This window comes from Streptopelia decaocto, assembly GCF_964273445.1.
Source record: "Streptopelia decaocto genome assembly, chromosome: 2".
In the NCBI taxonomy this organism is placed as follows: Eukaryota; Metazoa; Chordata; class Aves; order Columbiformes; family Columbidae; genus Streptopelia; species Streptopelia decaocto.
The window spans coordinates 60,830,483-60,848,663 of NC_138655.1; positions in this window are offsets into that span (position 1 = coordinate 60,830,483).

The following is an 18,181-nucleotide window of genomic DNA, read 5'->3' on the forward strand; positions in this document are numbered from 1 at the left end:
TCAGATACTTCCCATTGCACCAGACTCTACTGTAACTACTTTCTATCTCAGTCTATCAGAGTACAGTGTGCAGTATAAGATAAAACTATAGCAATCAATGATAGAAACCAGACAAGAAGTTTGCATCGCTCCTTTGTATAATGTACTTTGTTCTGTAAATGAGAAAATTAAATTTTTCAGCATGAAATCTACTTCTTGACAAAGCTTTTTATCATTTCTATTAGCAATTCTTGCAGTCTGGAATTGATGGTACACATTAATTACATTTTTTGGATAAACCAGCTGTAGATACATAGCTTTCCATGAATGAACACCTCACTGTAAATTTTTAATGTGAGACATCTGTTTTCTTAGTCAGTTTTATATATTAGGATCTGAATTCTGATATTCCACACACTTTCACTATTTTTACCTCTCTTTCAAACTGTGGGTAACACCTAATAAATATCTAATTGGAAATAAACACATGCTGGATTATGGTTTGGTTGCAAGGTGTTCTAATTTCTAGTAAACTTGTATCACAAAGTTTTGAGATCTACAATAGAGCTTGTAAATGAAATCATCAAGAAAGATATCTGGCCTAGGTTAACTGTGAGTAGTTTACATATTTACAAAAATTTTACAGTATGTTGCTTAGTTTCTTACAATTAGATATTTTATTTTTAAATAAATACCTTAGTTATTTGAAGAAAATTTTACATATCAGGCTAGTGGTATGGGGAGCCAAGTGAGACGGAAAACTTTGTTCAGATTAATATGTACAGTATACAATTCCAACAGAAAGCTAATAGCTGGTTAGAACAATTCATGGGAGAGTAAAAAAATCTCATCCTTGCACATGATGTTATTCAGATAGTACCGGGTATTCAGTCTGTATCTCCCATGTCCCTTGAAGACTTTAAAATAACTTTATTTTACCTTAATATGATTAATGGAAAGTGTTTCCTACTTAGCTCTATTTGTAGCAGAAAAACATTCCAAGGTATAAATTAATGCATAACGATTTTATTTATTATTCCCAAGCAAACACTTAGGCCTAATTTGCCTCATTACCTATATCAACTTCAGATTAGTTCAAACCCAACACAGTAAAGAATTGAATCCGTTCAAAGTTACTACAGAAAACTATGGCACTATGATACTATGGACTTAATCCTACATAAATTTCTGGTCTGCATGTCCGAGGCTTATTAAGTAGAATAACCAAAGTTCTATTGACCTGAACGCTTTTCAGGCTACCAACCATAAAATCCTTGTGTTTGATAACAACACTAATGATGTATCTAATCCTGAATTCCTAAAACTGTTGTCATCAATGACAGATTTCAATAAAAGTATGCAGATTTCAATAAAAGTATGTGAGCTTTCATCTAGAACATGATATGTGCTTATTTCTATTAACTCATAGCAAAAGAAAATTACTGAAGAGTGACAATAAGGAAAGGTGGATGAAAGAATCAGCAAGCCCTGAAAAAAGCTTTGTACAGTTTTAAAATGAGGAAAATTGTAAAGTTTCCACACCACATTAAAACCCAACTAGGACATTTTGCAAATCTAAGCTCACTCCTTTTACACACATTCCAAAAGTTTCACAGAATCACAGAGTCACAGAAAGGTTGGGGTTGAAAGGGTCCTCTGGAGATCACCTAGTCCAATTCACCTGCTAAAGCAGGTTCACCCAGAGCAGATCACACAGGAATGTGTGCAGGCAGGTTTTGAATGTCTTCAGAGACTCCACAACCTCTCTGGGCAGCCTGTTCCAGTGTTTTGTCACCCTCAAAGTAAACAAGCTTCTACTCAGGTTTAGATGGATTCTCATATGCTTCAGTCTGTGCCCACTGCCCCTCGTCCTATCACTGTGCACCACTGAAAAGAGCCTGGTCCCACCCTCTTGACATCCACCCTTTAGATATTTGTGAGCATTGATAAGATCCCCTCTCAGCCTTCTCCAGGCTGAACAGACCCAGCTCTCTCAGTTGCTCCTTATAAGAAAGGTTCTCTAGGCCCCTAATAATTTCTGTAGGTCTCCACTGGACAATCTCCAGCAATTCCTTGTCCTTCTTAAACTGAGGAGCCCAGAACTGGTCTCAGTACGCCAGATGCGGCCTCACCAGGGCAGAGTAGAGGGGGGGATGACCTCCCTCGACCTGCTCATCACACTCTTCCTAATGCACCTCAGGATACCATCGGCCGTTTTGGCCACAAGGGCACATTGTTGACTCATGATCAACCTGTTGTTGACCAGATCTCCAGGTTTAGCACTCTTCTCCTATATATTATCATTCATCTGAGCTTTGTACGCACAAAAATGATATGTGCCAGTAATGAACTACATTTTAGACCAATGTGGAATTTTAATGGCAGGAACCTTCCTACTGTATGTGTATTACATATTACACTGTGAAAATTAAAAAAATATTTCTTCACATCAGTGGAACATTAATAATATATAATAGCTAGACAAACAATTAGATTAAAAGTAGCCTATGGGAATTTCAGAACCTATACAAACTACCAGGGCTTTTCTTTTCATATTGTTTTTAATCATGTTTTAGGGACAAAAAACCAAAACAAACAAACAAAAAAGAATTCTAAAATAAACACGGAGGGCTTAGAAACAAATTTTGGTCTAAATGAAGAACTCCTGTGTATCTTTGATAGCCATATTCTCACTTTGAATAACATTCAGAACAAATCTAAATTGACATTGTTTGCTTTTCTTTTTACTGCTGTTTAACTCAAAAGAATAAAATTTTGTTTTCACCATGCATTCTATTCCTTTTCTATTTCTTTTCTTGTTTCAAAACCTTTATACAGAATTTCACTACTTCATGGCCATTTGTCTTTGATATTAAAAATAATCCACTGATATTTTTATTCTTTCTTTTATATACAAGCTGTTTGTATTTTAAAATTTCTTCTTTGTAATACATCCAAAAGTATTAGGACTGAGCCATTTCCACATATAATTTCTCATACATTCCAAACTGGAAGATGTTAATAGTCCATGTTTATTGTGGCCCTCCAGCAACTCTCACAGGAGATCATACAGAACTGCATGACAGCTGTGAAATGATGCTGTATCACTAATGAATAACTTACCATAAAAGTCAAAATCCTCAGTTTCTCAAGACTGCATTTGTAATCATATTACACTTAATCTTAAAAGAGTCATGTTCTGCCCTTTTCCTCTTCTTTCCCATACCTCCATTTGGTGGAATATCTCTTACTTAGCAGCAATTTATTTTGAATGAGACTACAGAGCTTTAAAATTGTTAATGCAAATCAAGTCATTTAATAGCTTCAGAGTGAACAAACAGTATTTTTTTTTCTAATTGCCTAATACATTCTCTTGAATAACTTGCAAACATTTAATACACACTTCTATCATTAGCATAATATAATCATAATGTTCCCATTTAATTACAATTTATTTGAATGACTAATCACTAGTTTCATGTTTTAAAATAATGGGAACATTTTACAACCCGCCTATCAATTCATTAGTATAAAAACAAGTTATAAGATACATAGCTAATACTTTTATTAGGTCATTTTCCTTAAAAAAAAATATTTCCTACTGTTTTTACAATCTCTGTTATAGACTACCAGAAAGTAAGTTTGCTGTATGGCTGTGAATGATGCAGAGAGAACTGTGTCCCAAGACGATTTACCCAATCTACCTGGTTTTTTTCCAGCCTATGCCACTAATAACTTCTGTTGCTGGCACCAACCCTGTAAAAATGAGTAATTTTAAACCTGAGGAATATCAACTGCATTTTTATAAGCATGTTAAAAATAAAGAACTCTGTAGCCAAATACAGGGTTAATTCAATTAAATCTTCTTTACATTCATTAAATAAGAGAAGAGCAGAATGTAGAATATCTTGTAGGAGAAACCAAGGAAAAATTTCAGAATCAAACCTTCAGTAATTTTCTTTCAAACTGCTAGTCCTCTCTCTCTCAGATGTGTGCACCTATGCTTGCCGTTGTTCTATAAAGTCTGGCTATTTTATCACATACTCCCCATGCCCCTGATTCCATGTGCAAATAAGAAAGCACAGAGCTCTGTGCTTCAGTACTTCTCCTCCTACACCCACTTTCTGTCAGGTCTACCTTCTATGTGCACATCTGCTTCAGCATCACATCTGTGATGGGACAGGCACAAAGGAACTGTTAGCAAAATTCTTGCTGAGAGACAATGCTGTTTGTAGCTTTGTTTTGAAACCCAGGCACAAAGTCTACTCATAGCAAAACTTTACCACGGTAACTAAGGAAACAAAGGATCGCATTTTACTTATTTATCCAAAGATGTATGCATCTGAGAGAGAATGGGTTAGCATAATATCATACAGTGGTGATAAAACTCTCTCTCGGTAAGAAACTCATGGCCAAATCTACAATCTTACTCAAGCTATTTGCTGAAAGTGACCCTCCTTGAAACTAATACAAGTCAGCCTGATTGTTATTCAAGGAGCTTCCAAAACCTACAGAAAAAAAAAAAAAAAAAAAAAAAAAAAAAAAAAAAAAAAAAAAAAGCACATATCTACTATATGTTTTAATACTATTTTTTTAAAACCTAAATGTCACTTGGTAATAAAAACTGTCCCTGCTGGTAAATGTGACTTCAGTGTACGTGCTTTCAGGTCCTTTTGCTAAGAAAATTACTTTCCTAATAAAAATTGTTATGAAATTATTAATGGGTGAGCAGATGGAAAATTAAAGCAAATTAAATATCCAAAATATTTAGGTCTGGAATCACTTTATGTTGTTTTATTGTGAATTGCTCATCCCTATAACAGAGACTGCAGTATTACAAAACAGCATGTCATAGTGCATTCTCCATTAGTTATCCAGAATATGTCCAAGTTGTAGCCATTAGTATAAACCCTTTTAATAAATTTGCCAGTTCCATATTGCTTCTGTAGGGGAACAACTGTCTCCATTTGAATATAATGAAAAACCTTTAACAGACTTGAGAAAGTTACCATAAACTTATTCCTCTAGTGTCTTCTTTTTGGAAGTAAGATTTATTCAAAAATCTTTTCTTTTTTTTTTTTTTTTTTTTTCCCAGATAGGAGAATTTTTCATGGACAATTTCTTTGCTAGGATAACCTTGCTTGTTATGCCTACGTGACACGCAAGGATTAAGAGAGCTCTTATGTTTTGCTATTGGCCTTTGCTCTCATTCATCAACATAATTTATTAGGGTCTGTTCCTGTAGAATCACAGAATGGTTGGGGTTGAAAGGGACCTCTCGAGGTCATCTAGTCCAACCCATCTACTAAAGCAGGTACACCTAGACTAGGTTGCACAAGAATGCATCTAGGTGGGTCTTGAATGTCTTCAGAGAAGGAGAATCCACAACCTCTCTGGGCATCCTGTTCCAGTGCTCTGGCACCCTTAAAGTAAACAAGTTTCTCCTCATATTCAGATAGAACCTCATATGCTTCAGTGCATGCCCATGCCCCCATCCTATCATTACGCACTACTGAAAGGAGTCCGGTCCCATCCTCTTCACACCCACCCTTCAAATATTAGTAAGCATTTATAAGATCTCCTCTCAACCTTCTCTTCTCCAGGCTGCACAAACACAGCTCTTTCCTCGTAAAAAGGATGCTTCAGACCCCAATTAGCTTTGTAGCCCTCCACTGAACTCCCTCCAGTAATTTCTTGTCCTTCTTAAACGGGGGAGCCCAGAACTGGACTCAGTACTCCTGATGCGTCCTCACCAGCGCTGAGTAGAGGGGGAGGATTACCTCCTTCGACCTGCTGGTCACACTTTTCCTGATGCACCCCAGGATACCATTGGCCTTTTTGGCCACAAAGGCACATTGTTGACTCATGATCAACCTGTTGTTGACCAGAACTCCCAGGTCTCTCTCTGTAAAGCTGCTCTCTAGCAGTTCCACCCCTAACCTGTACTGGTGCCTGAGGTTATTCCTTCCCAGGTGCAGGACCCTACACTTGCCCTTGTTGAACTTCATCAGGTTCTTCTCTGTCCAGTCCTCCAGACTGTCAAGGTCTCACTGAATTACGGCACAGCCTTCTGCTGTGTCAACCCTGCCTCCCAACTTGGTATCATCAGCAAACTTACTGAGTGTGCACTCAGTCTCTTCATCCAGGTCACTGATGCACAGATTGAACAAGACTGGACCTAGTACTGACCCCTGGGGAACCCCACCAACTACAGGCCTCCAACCAGACTCTGCACCATTGATCAAAACACTCTGAGCTCTGCCATCCAGGCAATTTTCAGCCTATCTCACCATTCATTCATCCACCCTGCACTTCCTGAGCTTGCCTGTGAGGGTGTTGTGAGAGATGGTGTCAAAAGCCTCACTGAAGTCAAGTTAGACAACATCCACTGCTCTCCCTTCACCTACCCAGCCAGTCATACAATCATAGAAGAATATCAGGTTTGTTAAACATAATTTCCCCTTGATGAATCTGTGCTGACTACTCCTGATACTGCTCCCATGCATATTAATATCCAAGGAAAAGTTCCTCTGGACTTCCCACTTACTCTCTCTCCTCACCCACCATCTCTTTTGTTGTATTATTATTTTTCAAGCATATTACTAATGGTACATGAAATTAAAATAATAACAACGGAATAAACTTCTCCTTTAAATGAATTAAAAGTATAGCAAATATCTATTAGAATATGAGGCCATTCTCCACTATCAGAGACATAAAACAAAATGAAAATGTAACCTAAAGTGTGGTGGCAAATGGGAGATGTATTAGATTCTTCAGTCTACTAGATGCCATTTAGATAGATTCTGGTGAAACAAAGCTTCCCCTTTCGATCTCATTGCAGCCAACAGAACAATCTTTCTGATTTTTTAGCCAAACTAGAACAACAAAACACTGGACTCATACAATTTTTGGTTTTTTTTTTTTTAAGTTTAGAGGAATGACTGGATGTTCATTTTCCCACTCTAAAGTAGGGCTAACTTCAAAATTGGATCAGGTTGTTCAAGACCTTGTCCTGTCAACTTTTGAAGGTCTCTAAACATAGAGACGCTACAACCTTTCTGCAGAAACCGTTCCAGTGTTTAACCAGTGTCACTGAAATGTAAAGGTATGGACCATTCAGTTAATCTTGGGCATAGTTTCTGAAATCTAATAATAGTGTTAAAAAAGCATCTACTTTAGCACAGATATTTTGGTGCTTACTATTTTAGTGGAATAAATAAAGTATAAGTGTGAAGCCTGTGGCAGTTGGAAATAAACTGCTGTAATAGAGGAAAATGACAAGAGAAGAATACAGAAAAGGATACCCAAAAGAGAAGAGAGAAGAATAGGAAAGTAAAAACAACAGAGAACAGAAATATGATAGGACAAACATATGCAGAACAATATTTTTATTGAGAAAGAGGAAACAAGAGCTGAAATACATAGTTTCTACACAACAGCAAAATTGTATTTTTTATTTATTGTGGAAACTTCCTAGAGTTTGACTTTATATTCAGGACATGTTAGTTATGTTTGCATAACCTGTTGCAATCCAGTGTTTAAGTGTGTTTAATTACCCTGGGTGCTCTAGATAGATCTTTCTTCTGACTCATTGCAGATCCTTCCCCAGATGCATTATGTTGCCCCGACTACCGATCCAGTCACAAAGCTCAACCTCTATTTCCTCGAAACCTAATTCTGGATTTCGTCTTTTTATCATTTGATTCCAATATTTATTCTTAACCTCCAGGAAGACCTAGCCTGACACAGGGTAAATTTAAGTCTCTACCCGTAAAAGTTAATTGCAATGTGTGGCAGTTCAAGTAGCCAAATAGTGGCTACCTTTTCTGAGTACATATAGTACCTGTCTGAGACAAGTGAGTGTCTCTTTTGATACCTTTGATAATACACTGATTTTCTCTTTGCTGGCTGCTCAGAGTTGGGAAACAAACCCGGCTGATCACATTCTCCTTTTATAGTGCAATTAACTCTAATACCTTGCATCTATGCTTTTGCCATATTTGACTTCAAAAGGTAATGACATTCTACACATGGAAAGCTGCTACAAAGCTTCACTGATGTCCCTTCTTTGAAGATCAAACAAACTGTAGGCATTAGTAACATAATTTTGATATATGCTACTCGCAGAAAATTATAGAAGAAAATCACCACTTTAATACCTTTTTCCTTTTAAGAAAAACTACCCAATCTGTGGTTCAAATGAACACACCTTCTTTTAAGATTACTGAAATGCCAAACAAAATAAAAAATAAATCTCCAGGCAACATCACAGGGCTTTGAATTAGCAGAAACACACATTGAAACTAACCTGATTTTTGTAGAATTTGCCTTTCATGTAGTCTCTATACTCACTATATTTCCATAGCTACCTCCACAACCTGTAGTTCTGGCTAGTTTGTCAGAACGAAAAGCAGCAATATGCACATTATTTTTTTTCCTTCTGACTTCAGACCCAGCCACAACTATAAATACTAAGAGAAGGGCAAAAGTAATGAAGATTATAGATACTTGGACTCCTAAAAGGAAAAGATTAATTTGATTCTGGGGAAAAAAGCTGCTTTTATTTTGCTCATAGCTGTTTCTCCCCTCTCCTCCAAGTCATATGTCATCATTTGTAATCTACAACACTACTGCTACAACGGGGAAGGGTGAATTACAACATAAATATTTCACTGTATTTGGTAAACTACTGTGGTTTGCAAGAGCAAATCACCAGTTTGTTAGTAGTGGCATTTGAGGTGGAATACTTTTAAGTATTTTTAAATAAAAATAACTTAAAACTTTTAAGATAGTAAAATATCTGTCATAGCCATTAGATACAAGGCAAAGACTAAAGTCTTCTAATATACCCATTCCAGTCAAATCGTTTTGTTAATATGGAAGGAAAAATTGGAGGGAAGAGAGGAGGATGAAGACAGAGAAGGAAGACAAAAGTTTGTTCAAGTCTACCTCCTACGAAGCTTTCAGAGTCACTGCATGAGAGATGGAGAGCTCTGAAAAACAGTATTACCCACACAGGAATAAACCCCTGTTAGTAGAATGGCTGTTCACAGAGAGATTCATAATGCTTTTGTCTATTCAGACATGGAGACTACAATATAAAGTGCAAAAGAGCACTGGATGTGTCATTTTTCCCACAAAATGTAGAACACATTGATGACTTAAAATACTCCTGATAAAAATAACCAGGCAATCACTGAGATACATAATTGTCTTTATTGTTTTATCTTGCAACAATAAGAAGGCTGGATTATATCCTACAGAACAGCTAATGGGCTAAAAATTGGTTAAAGGTAGTCTAGAAAGAGTAAAAGGCTGCCCAGGAATGAAATATTACATGGAAATAGATTTAGAAATTAAAGAAGAAAAAATAGAGATGAGTACAGTCCTAGAATCCAGAAGTTTAAATTCTCAAGCCATCAGCACACAGATCATGCTTTCTGTCACTTGATTCCACCACTGGAAATAGGAAATTTTGCAGAAATTAAAAAAAAAAAAAAAAAAAAAAAATTTGAATTCTCCGATTTTTGCCAAATTGCATAGGCAGGAGGTACAAGAAAATTTATCCCAAGCAGACAATTTGACTAAACTGTGTAGTCTGACAATGTGGTTTTTAAAAATGGCAGTAGTCGTTGGGCAGAGGAAAAGCAAAGGCTTGAAGAGGTTGAGTCATATACAGTGATTCTAAAGAAGTCTAGTAAAAATATGGAGAATCTGACAGTGTTCTATGATAATCAACAGACTACTTTCTTGGAAAAACTGAACATCATGCTTTGGTGCTTTAGTAAACTATTTCTATAGTATGGTCTCCTTCTAAGGCCTCACCTGTGCAATACAAACAAATCCTGCTTTCACAAACCTCTGTTGCTCTAACAATTTTGAAAACCAAAAGAACACACACACCAGGAGGCTACCATCTCTGAAATTACTGCCAAAGAATACCAACAGTGACACGTACATGTTATTGTTAATGATCAAGTCAAGCACCCTGCTATAAGATGATTACAGGTCATGTACCTTGCAATAGAATGACAATTCTTGCAGAATCTTGCTGCACATTGCAGACAAGTGCTGGGTTTTGCAAATTGCTCCATCTTTGTCAGTGCTTAATTTCAGTTGAAGTGTTATTATTATATCATTAAACCAACATGACAGGCTTTTAAAAATCTCATCAAAAACATGTATCAATATCTCATAGTTTATCTTGCTCTCTGCTTTGATTAATGTTTGAGAACTCTTGCACTTTGCTGTTCTTTTTTTTTTCTTGTCCAGCTTTCCTTCCATGCCCATTCTTGATTTCTCCCAACAGCGCATACCTGCTCTGAAACTGGAGGTATAATTGCAAAACTGTTCAAGTCTTGCTATTCTTGCTAGTTCAACAGTATAAGAAGATAGTAATGAAACAGGGCATTTATATTCTGGCACAGACTATGCTGAATTCTGTTCTGTGTCTTTCCTGTCTACTATAAGCAAAGTAGCTATATTCAAACTGGATTTAAATCATCCAGACAGTTGTAAGGAGAAACATATCTATGGTGAAAACATAAAGCATTCGTTTCCAGAAACTGTTGACACAATGGAGAAGAAATCCAGCCATCCTGCATAATGGTAACATTCTGAAAAAATTTTTTCCTACTCAGTGCAAAAAGGTTCAGTGTTTCTTGGACATGTCATTCATTGCAGCATCCCATACCCTTCTAAAGACCAAAAACTTGTCCATTCTCACCACCACATTCTTCCAAGCCTTCATGCTTCAGCAGTATCTTTCCCAGAAATATAATAATAAAATAAATGAAGAAAGAAGTAGAAATTTGGAGCCAGTATAAATAAATGTGATAAAGACCCCAGACCTTTTCTGAATAACTGAAGTTTAATGGCAAAATGTTGATGGGAATTTATATAATACAGTGTTCAAAATATTCACCCTCTAAATTAGTTTATGAACATATATAATAACTTGTTATGTTTGTCTTTCTCTTTTAAGGTATAATCTACCTTATAGTAGAAAACATTTTATTTTAATTAATTTCTCCTCCTGATACTAGTTCTCTTGTATCATATCTTCCTTACTGTATTAGCAGTCTCTTTTAAGAAATTCCTTTTTAAGAAACTAGTGGTTGGATTTGTCATTATAAAGCATGCAATGTTCTGCAAAAGTGTGGATTACTGCCTGGCACCACTCAGAGTAAGCCATAGCTTTATATATTTTATCCTTCTTTAAAACATAAAAAATTGCTGCTCATATCTCATTATAAGATGGGTCAACACACTCATGTTGCCAAAGAGTAGAAACAAGTTCCAAATAACATTGATCACTGGTACCAAACCCTCTTCTACACCTCACTGGAAAACCTCCTCCAAGTACCCTCTTCATTTCAGATACAAGACCAACAGAGTGACAAAACATGACTCCTGAATAGCCCCAGATAGATTAATTTTGAATTACTTCCACCTTCTCCATGTCTAAGCTGGTTTATATATCTTTGAGGCAACAGAGCTGAAACTTTTCAGACAAAGGCTATGATACACCTCAGTTCTTCTACTCTATGCAGTAAATATTTACTTGATAGGAATATATTGTCATGTTCCTCTCTGTCAGGTCCCTACAATCACTGTATCTGAACATGCTGTTCATGGCATGTTCGTCACATTTTGCATTCCATGAAGAACTTAGAAGAAAACCATAGGCATAAACCAGCAACTTAACTATGCATCACTGCTAAGATTAGAGTTGTTCTGCAAATGTTTATGGAAACAGCATTTAGCACCTGGGAAACAGCTTGTGTCCAGCATTAAATGCCATCTGAGAAACTACTTCTGAAATTTGGCTTTAAACACAGGCTTCTACAGCCAGTAAAAGTTCTGCTTTATCCATTTTTTTTTTTTTACTTGAAGCATGTGAACAACATGTAATACACATGGTAATATATTTAGGAGAACATGGCCAGCTAGTGGACATGAGACGTACAGTGTCTGGAGGGCAGGATAACATGGAACAGGCTTTTTACTAACACCAAAGAATAAGAATAAGCTTTCTCCATCAGGCTGTAATTCCAAGATACAGTGAACAGGACCAAAATTATAGGCATCCCTTTCCTAAAAAACATATATATTTACCTGATTTGATAAGTGTGAATACAGTCTTTATAATGTGGATGCTTAATACTTCACCACAAAGAAAATATATTTTAATTAAATATACATGACTGTTCAAACACTGTGTTTGAAATTATACATATTCACATTTCATTATCATTTGCCTATATTTAGAAAATATTTATGAGCTAATTAGTTGTGTAACGATGCTGAGCATTTCACAGCATTTACATGACCACAGAGCTGTGAAAATATTGACTAATTGTTATCGAATACATCCCTATTAATAGCAAGAAAATTATTAGTTACATATATCATAAATATCTGTTGAGAAACTTGATATAACACCACCTGTCCTTATTTATCTGATTTATATAATGTTTCTGGCACCTGGAACTATGAAGAAAAAACAGAGCAGTATAAGAGAGAAGTTTATGAGTCATTACAACCATCAATTTGTACCAATGTCTGTCATTCATAATTAACTTGCTGGCTCAGTTGTGCTCAGTCATGGATTTATTACATATGCTTTATCCACCCAAGGTATATTGTAAGTACATATATCTAGGATAATGGTCGCAGATACTCTTACTCCTTTTTTCTTTGTTTTTAGTTCTTACACACCTTTTTTCCCCTTATTACAGAAAAACTTTAAAAATGCAATTAACATGAGAAAAGGAGATACAATTATCATGCAAATATTCATCCCTAGGAATGTAACAACAACAACAAAAGATAATGTTAGAAAAAATATGAATAATTATGTTCATAGAATTAAATACATCTCTTTATAAGTGAAGCTCTCATTTTCAAAGAATCTGCTCCTTTTTCATTGGATGGTGGAGAAAGGGATAGAAGGGAGAGGTTCTTGTTTATATACTTCATTTTAAATACCATAATCAATGGCTTTTTAAAAAATATTAATTTTCTGCACAGCATGTTATTTGGTATCCTCATTTATATCCTGCCTCTGCAAGCACATTCATATTTGTTCTGTTTTATGCATATGACTAATGGAATTTATTTCTCTGGGTGTACATAAGTAGATGAAAAAGTAAAATATAAAAGACTGAATCTTACTAGACTGTCCTGAGAAACCTAACCCAAGTTATGTTGCTAAAAAAATACATTTAACTATTTAATATTAATGTGGACAGAATTAAGGCTCAGAGTTTCATTTTAATATTTCTTAGTCTTAAAGGAAAATAAATATAACATTATAGCAGAAAAATAAGGAGCAAAAATTCCAGTCATGGAACAAAACAAAATAAGACTTACAGCAACAAAATAAGACTTACTGTATAAAAACATGGGTGCTCATGCTAGAGCTGTTCTCCCACCAAACAACCCATCTCCCTATTCAACTATTCAGGAAGATCAAAGGGAATGCCATTTCCAGGAAGCTTAATTAGAGTGCAAGATTCTAGTTATTTTATAGTAATATGGTAGAACTTCCATAACAATTGTTATCACTTCAGTGTTTTGTGCTGCCTCAGAGTTTCTTATCTGGTCTGGTCCAGTTCCTTTTTTACCAAGAATCAGAGTGATTTTCACAAAAAGCAACAATAGACATGCTACTTCCACACTGTAGCTAAAGGCTAAGGTCTCAATTACCCAGAAATAGTATAATTCTGCTCCCAGAGTGCTGTCAGCACCTTGCTTTTCCTGGAACTGCCAGAACAAATGTGTTGTGTCTGCCATATAAAACTGATTTGTAGACATAATCTCTGGAAACAACGCTCAGACAAAAGCAACTCTGTATAAATCCAAAGAATCTTCTTACAGAGAAAAAGATTACCTGTAATTGCCAAACTAGAGTCTGCAATTTTAGAAAACCTCATATAATTATATGTACAAAAGTTTTATAATACAGGCTTTGCACACATCAAAATGCAAAGATCAGCCTGTCATAGCCAATCCTTTTAAAGTTAATTGGTATCTCATCTCAAATACATTAGGTCAGAAGGAAAAGCTCGAGCTACATATAAAATGTTTACAGATGTTCATACAATATGGCATTTTTCATTATTTTACATTATTCCTAAGTGATTTAAATAATCAGTTCTACACACTAAAATACCTGTGAAATCACAAGCTACATTTTTATTAACAGTGGTTAAAGAGTGGTCAAAGGATGTAAATAGAATAGAATAGAATAGAATAGAATAGAATAGAATAGAATAGAATAGAATAGAATAGAATAGAATAGAATAGAATAGAATAGAATAGAATAGAATAGAATAGAATAGAAACTGTTTCCGTTAGAAAGGCCTACAGTGATTATCTAGTCCAACTGTCTGACTAGTTGAGGGCTGACGAAAAGCTAAAGCCTGTTGTTAAGGGCATTGTCCAAATGCCTCTTAAACACTGACAGGCTTGGGGCATCGACCACATTGCTAAGAAGCCTGTTTCCATGTTTGACCACCCTCTGTGTAAAGAAATGCTTCCAAATGTCCAATCTAAACCCCTCCTGACACAGCTTTGAACCATTCCTTCTTGTCTGGTCACTGGATACCAGGAAGAAGAGATCAGCACCTCCTTCTCCACTTCCCCTCCTCAGGAGGCTGTAGAGAGCAATGAGGTGGCCCCTCAGCCTCATTATCTCATCCCATAGCTGGACAACTTGTCCAGAAGGATGCTGTGAGGAAGAGTGTCAAAAGCCATATTAAAATCCAGAAAAACTGCATCCACTGCCTTCTCTTCATCCACTAGGTAGGATGACCTTATCATGGAAGGATATCTAATTAAACAGGACTTTTCCCTTTGTGAAGCCATGTTGACTGCCTGAAGATTCTTTGAATGCTTTTCAATAGTACAGATTATAAACTCCATAATTTTTCCAGGAACTGAAGTTAGACTAAGAGGTCTGTAGTTTTCTGGGTCTTCCCTCACACCCTTCTTGTAAATTGTAAATAACATTGGCTAGCTTCCAGTCACGAGGGATCTCCCCAGACCCACAAGACTTTTGGTAGATGATCCAGATGGGTCCCACCATAACATCCACTAGCATCCTACAGTACTCTGGGGTGAATCCCACCAGATCCCATGGACTTGTGAACATTCAGCTGATACAGCTGGTCCCTTACAATTTCAGTGTTCACAAATGGAATGTCACTGTTCCCACACTTGCGGTCCTATGACTATGGTGACCAGGCAGTCCAAGATCTCTCAGTATTATTAAGGACTGAAGCAAAAAAAAAAAAAATTTAATGCCTCGGCTTTTTCTTCTGGATCTTCAGCTTTAAATGGGCTTTACACAAACCAGTTTGTATTGACTACTTGTAAAAGTTTACAATTCAGCCATGTTTCCTTTATACACCATATACATGAGAAAAATGAACAGAAGGAGGAAATAAACCTTTGAACTGGAGCAGTTAATAACTATGTAAATTATTTCACTCTAGAACAATATGATAAATTGCAGAAGTCCTAAAAAAAGTATAAGAAATAAGTTACATCTGGGGAAATTTACTTTAAGTATTATTTCACATCATATCTGTGATCTGTCATTTGGAAAACTGGATCGACCACCTAGCAAAACATTCATGGGATTATTTTATCACTGCTTGAGTATCTTTACAGATATAAAATGAATTTTGGACTGGATGCATAAACCTTAATATAAAATCCTGGCAAAGATCTTAAACAATCCAATGGTCCTGACTTCATATAACATATCTGGCAGCCTTTCAATGAATCTTGTTTCCTTGTGTAGAATGACACATTTATCAAACACAACATATGCATTTTACATCGGTGTCACAAAAATTGATCTTCTCTATTTTTTTTTTTGCTCCTAGTACACGTCGAATTAAAAGTTGGTAGAATAATCAACCATAAACTGTTATGTCTCAGAACTGAAAAAAAAAAAAGTCCAAATTGATTCTAATAGAAAATGGAAGAAAAAAATATCTCTAGCAGAATAGTTAAGTACTGTCCTTTTTAACTGCACAAGCTGAAATTACCAGCCACAGGAAGAAACGGATAGAGAAGTGCAAAAGGAAAAAGCACTGGTCACAGGATCTTATTCTTTGAGATGGATATGTACCTGCTGATATTTCAATGTTTACACCAGAGATGAACCTAAACCATATTACCTACAAAAACTATTAAAATAAATTACTTTCAATTTTCACCACTGTCTTAAAGCTTCTATAAATCATGAGCATCTAGAGAAGTTAAGGTTTTATTCTGATGTATTTATAGTCACGGAATTCCGGTAGTAGACAGGGTGCAAGATTGCTCAAACACCCACTAAGAGCTCTTCAGTTTTATAGTCTGTGAGCCTTAGTTTTAGTCTGAGCCTCGCTACACATGTTATATCAGTTCAGAACAATGATGTATTTGCCTGCTTATACATGGGGCAAAAAAGTTGCTCATATATATGTTTCTCTTACCATTACAGAAACTATTAAGAATCAAAAATAACAGGATGCATGCTGTGGCAAAAAATGTCAGGATTCAGGCCTTTAGGTCTTTGCCATCATAACAATATCACAAATTATATAGAAAATAATGAGAAACATGAACATTCAGGTAAATTGTACTTCAATCTGACAGCATCTTTTTACAAATCACCACGCATGTTTCTCTAGTTTAATCTCAAACTTCCCTAATTAAGCCAGTCTTTTCACAAGTTTCTTGTTAATCAAACTCAATTATCATGTGGAGGTTTAAAATATTACATTATTACATATTTTTCAATATTACCAACTCTTTTATGAAGCATAGAAAATATGCTACCCGAGACCCACTGAATTTGAATCTAAGGCCTTGAAATCTGCAAGGTTCAACAGCCTATCAGGATTTGGCACATGGTCCATCCAAAATCTTACAACTACATATGACACTTTAACATCTATGCTGAGAAAGATCACACTGGTCATAAGCAGAGTTAAGCCAGAAAGCACCCTAGACTTCTTTCAGGGCATATATAAAGCCAAATTTGCTAGTTCAGGCTTATCTATCTTTTTTCTTATTTACAAAGTAAGTGTTTAAATAAGGAAAAAAATGAGGTATATATAATATATGTATAGATATACATAGATACAGATATAAGTATACAGTTTAAAAGTAATTTACATTTCAGATGGGAATTCAGCAGTTTAATTTGTACTTGTAACTGGGAGCACAAACTGAAAAAAATAAGCCAGGTTTAAATATGAGTGCCCACGTAAAACATTGCACTAGCTTTATATATTCTGTTTGATATCCTGTATTCATTTAAACTATTGATGCTTTATGTATAGAATATAAAGGGTAGCCAAAGGCATGTGCACACAAACAAAAAATGATGAAATTTGAAATTAATCCATCATTTGCTGTTCATTCACATCCATGTTGTTCAAACACAGGAACAACAGAGGTGCCTGAGAGGCAAACAATGCATTAATAAGTGGAATCTTTTCTGCTACAGATAATTCGTTCTTTTTCACTGGCTAAATTCCTACTTTCCTCAAGGACAGGAGATGACAGCAGTAGCTGAATAAGTAATAAAAAATATTATAAAAAAGGGTAAGTCAAACCTGATGGCTGTTCATCTCTTGTTTAGTAAAGCTTACAGTCAGTAAGCAAGCCAGTTCATTGGAAGCAATGCAATCAGCTCAAACACTTGCAATGGAAATGTTCTTACTGGTGCCAGTGCTGACGTAGTTACTTTTCACACCTACATGATATAAATCATATCTTGTGGTACAAGTCAATGAGGAATCAGGATTTCTGGTAAGTTAGCAGTGGAATGTACAACTAGGAGCAACCTCACGTGCAGACCTTGCTGCTGGAACACAGATAGGATGCACTACAAAAAAAAAAATGAAAGGGACACTTGTGTAAAAATGCAGGCAGAATAGCGCATGATTGATGCTGAGCCACAAAGCTTGAAGCAATATAAAAGGTTTCACTTCAAGTGCCAGCGATGAATCATGCTGAGTCTGGCCTGCGCTTCCAATCTGCATGCAAGGGAGAGCGTGTGTTCCCCTGTCTGCAGAGCTCTTGTGTTGTTTCTACAGAGATCCAGCCTCAGACGTGGAGGAAAGACAGAGTTGTGAACCGTGTCAGATTTGTATCTCCTGATGCTGCATTCAGACAGCACGTGGTGTCTTGA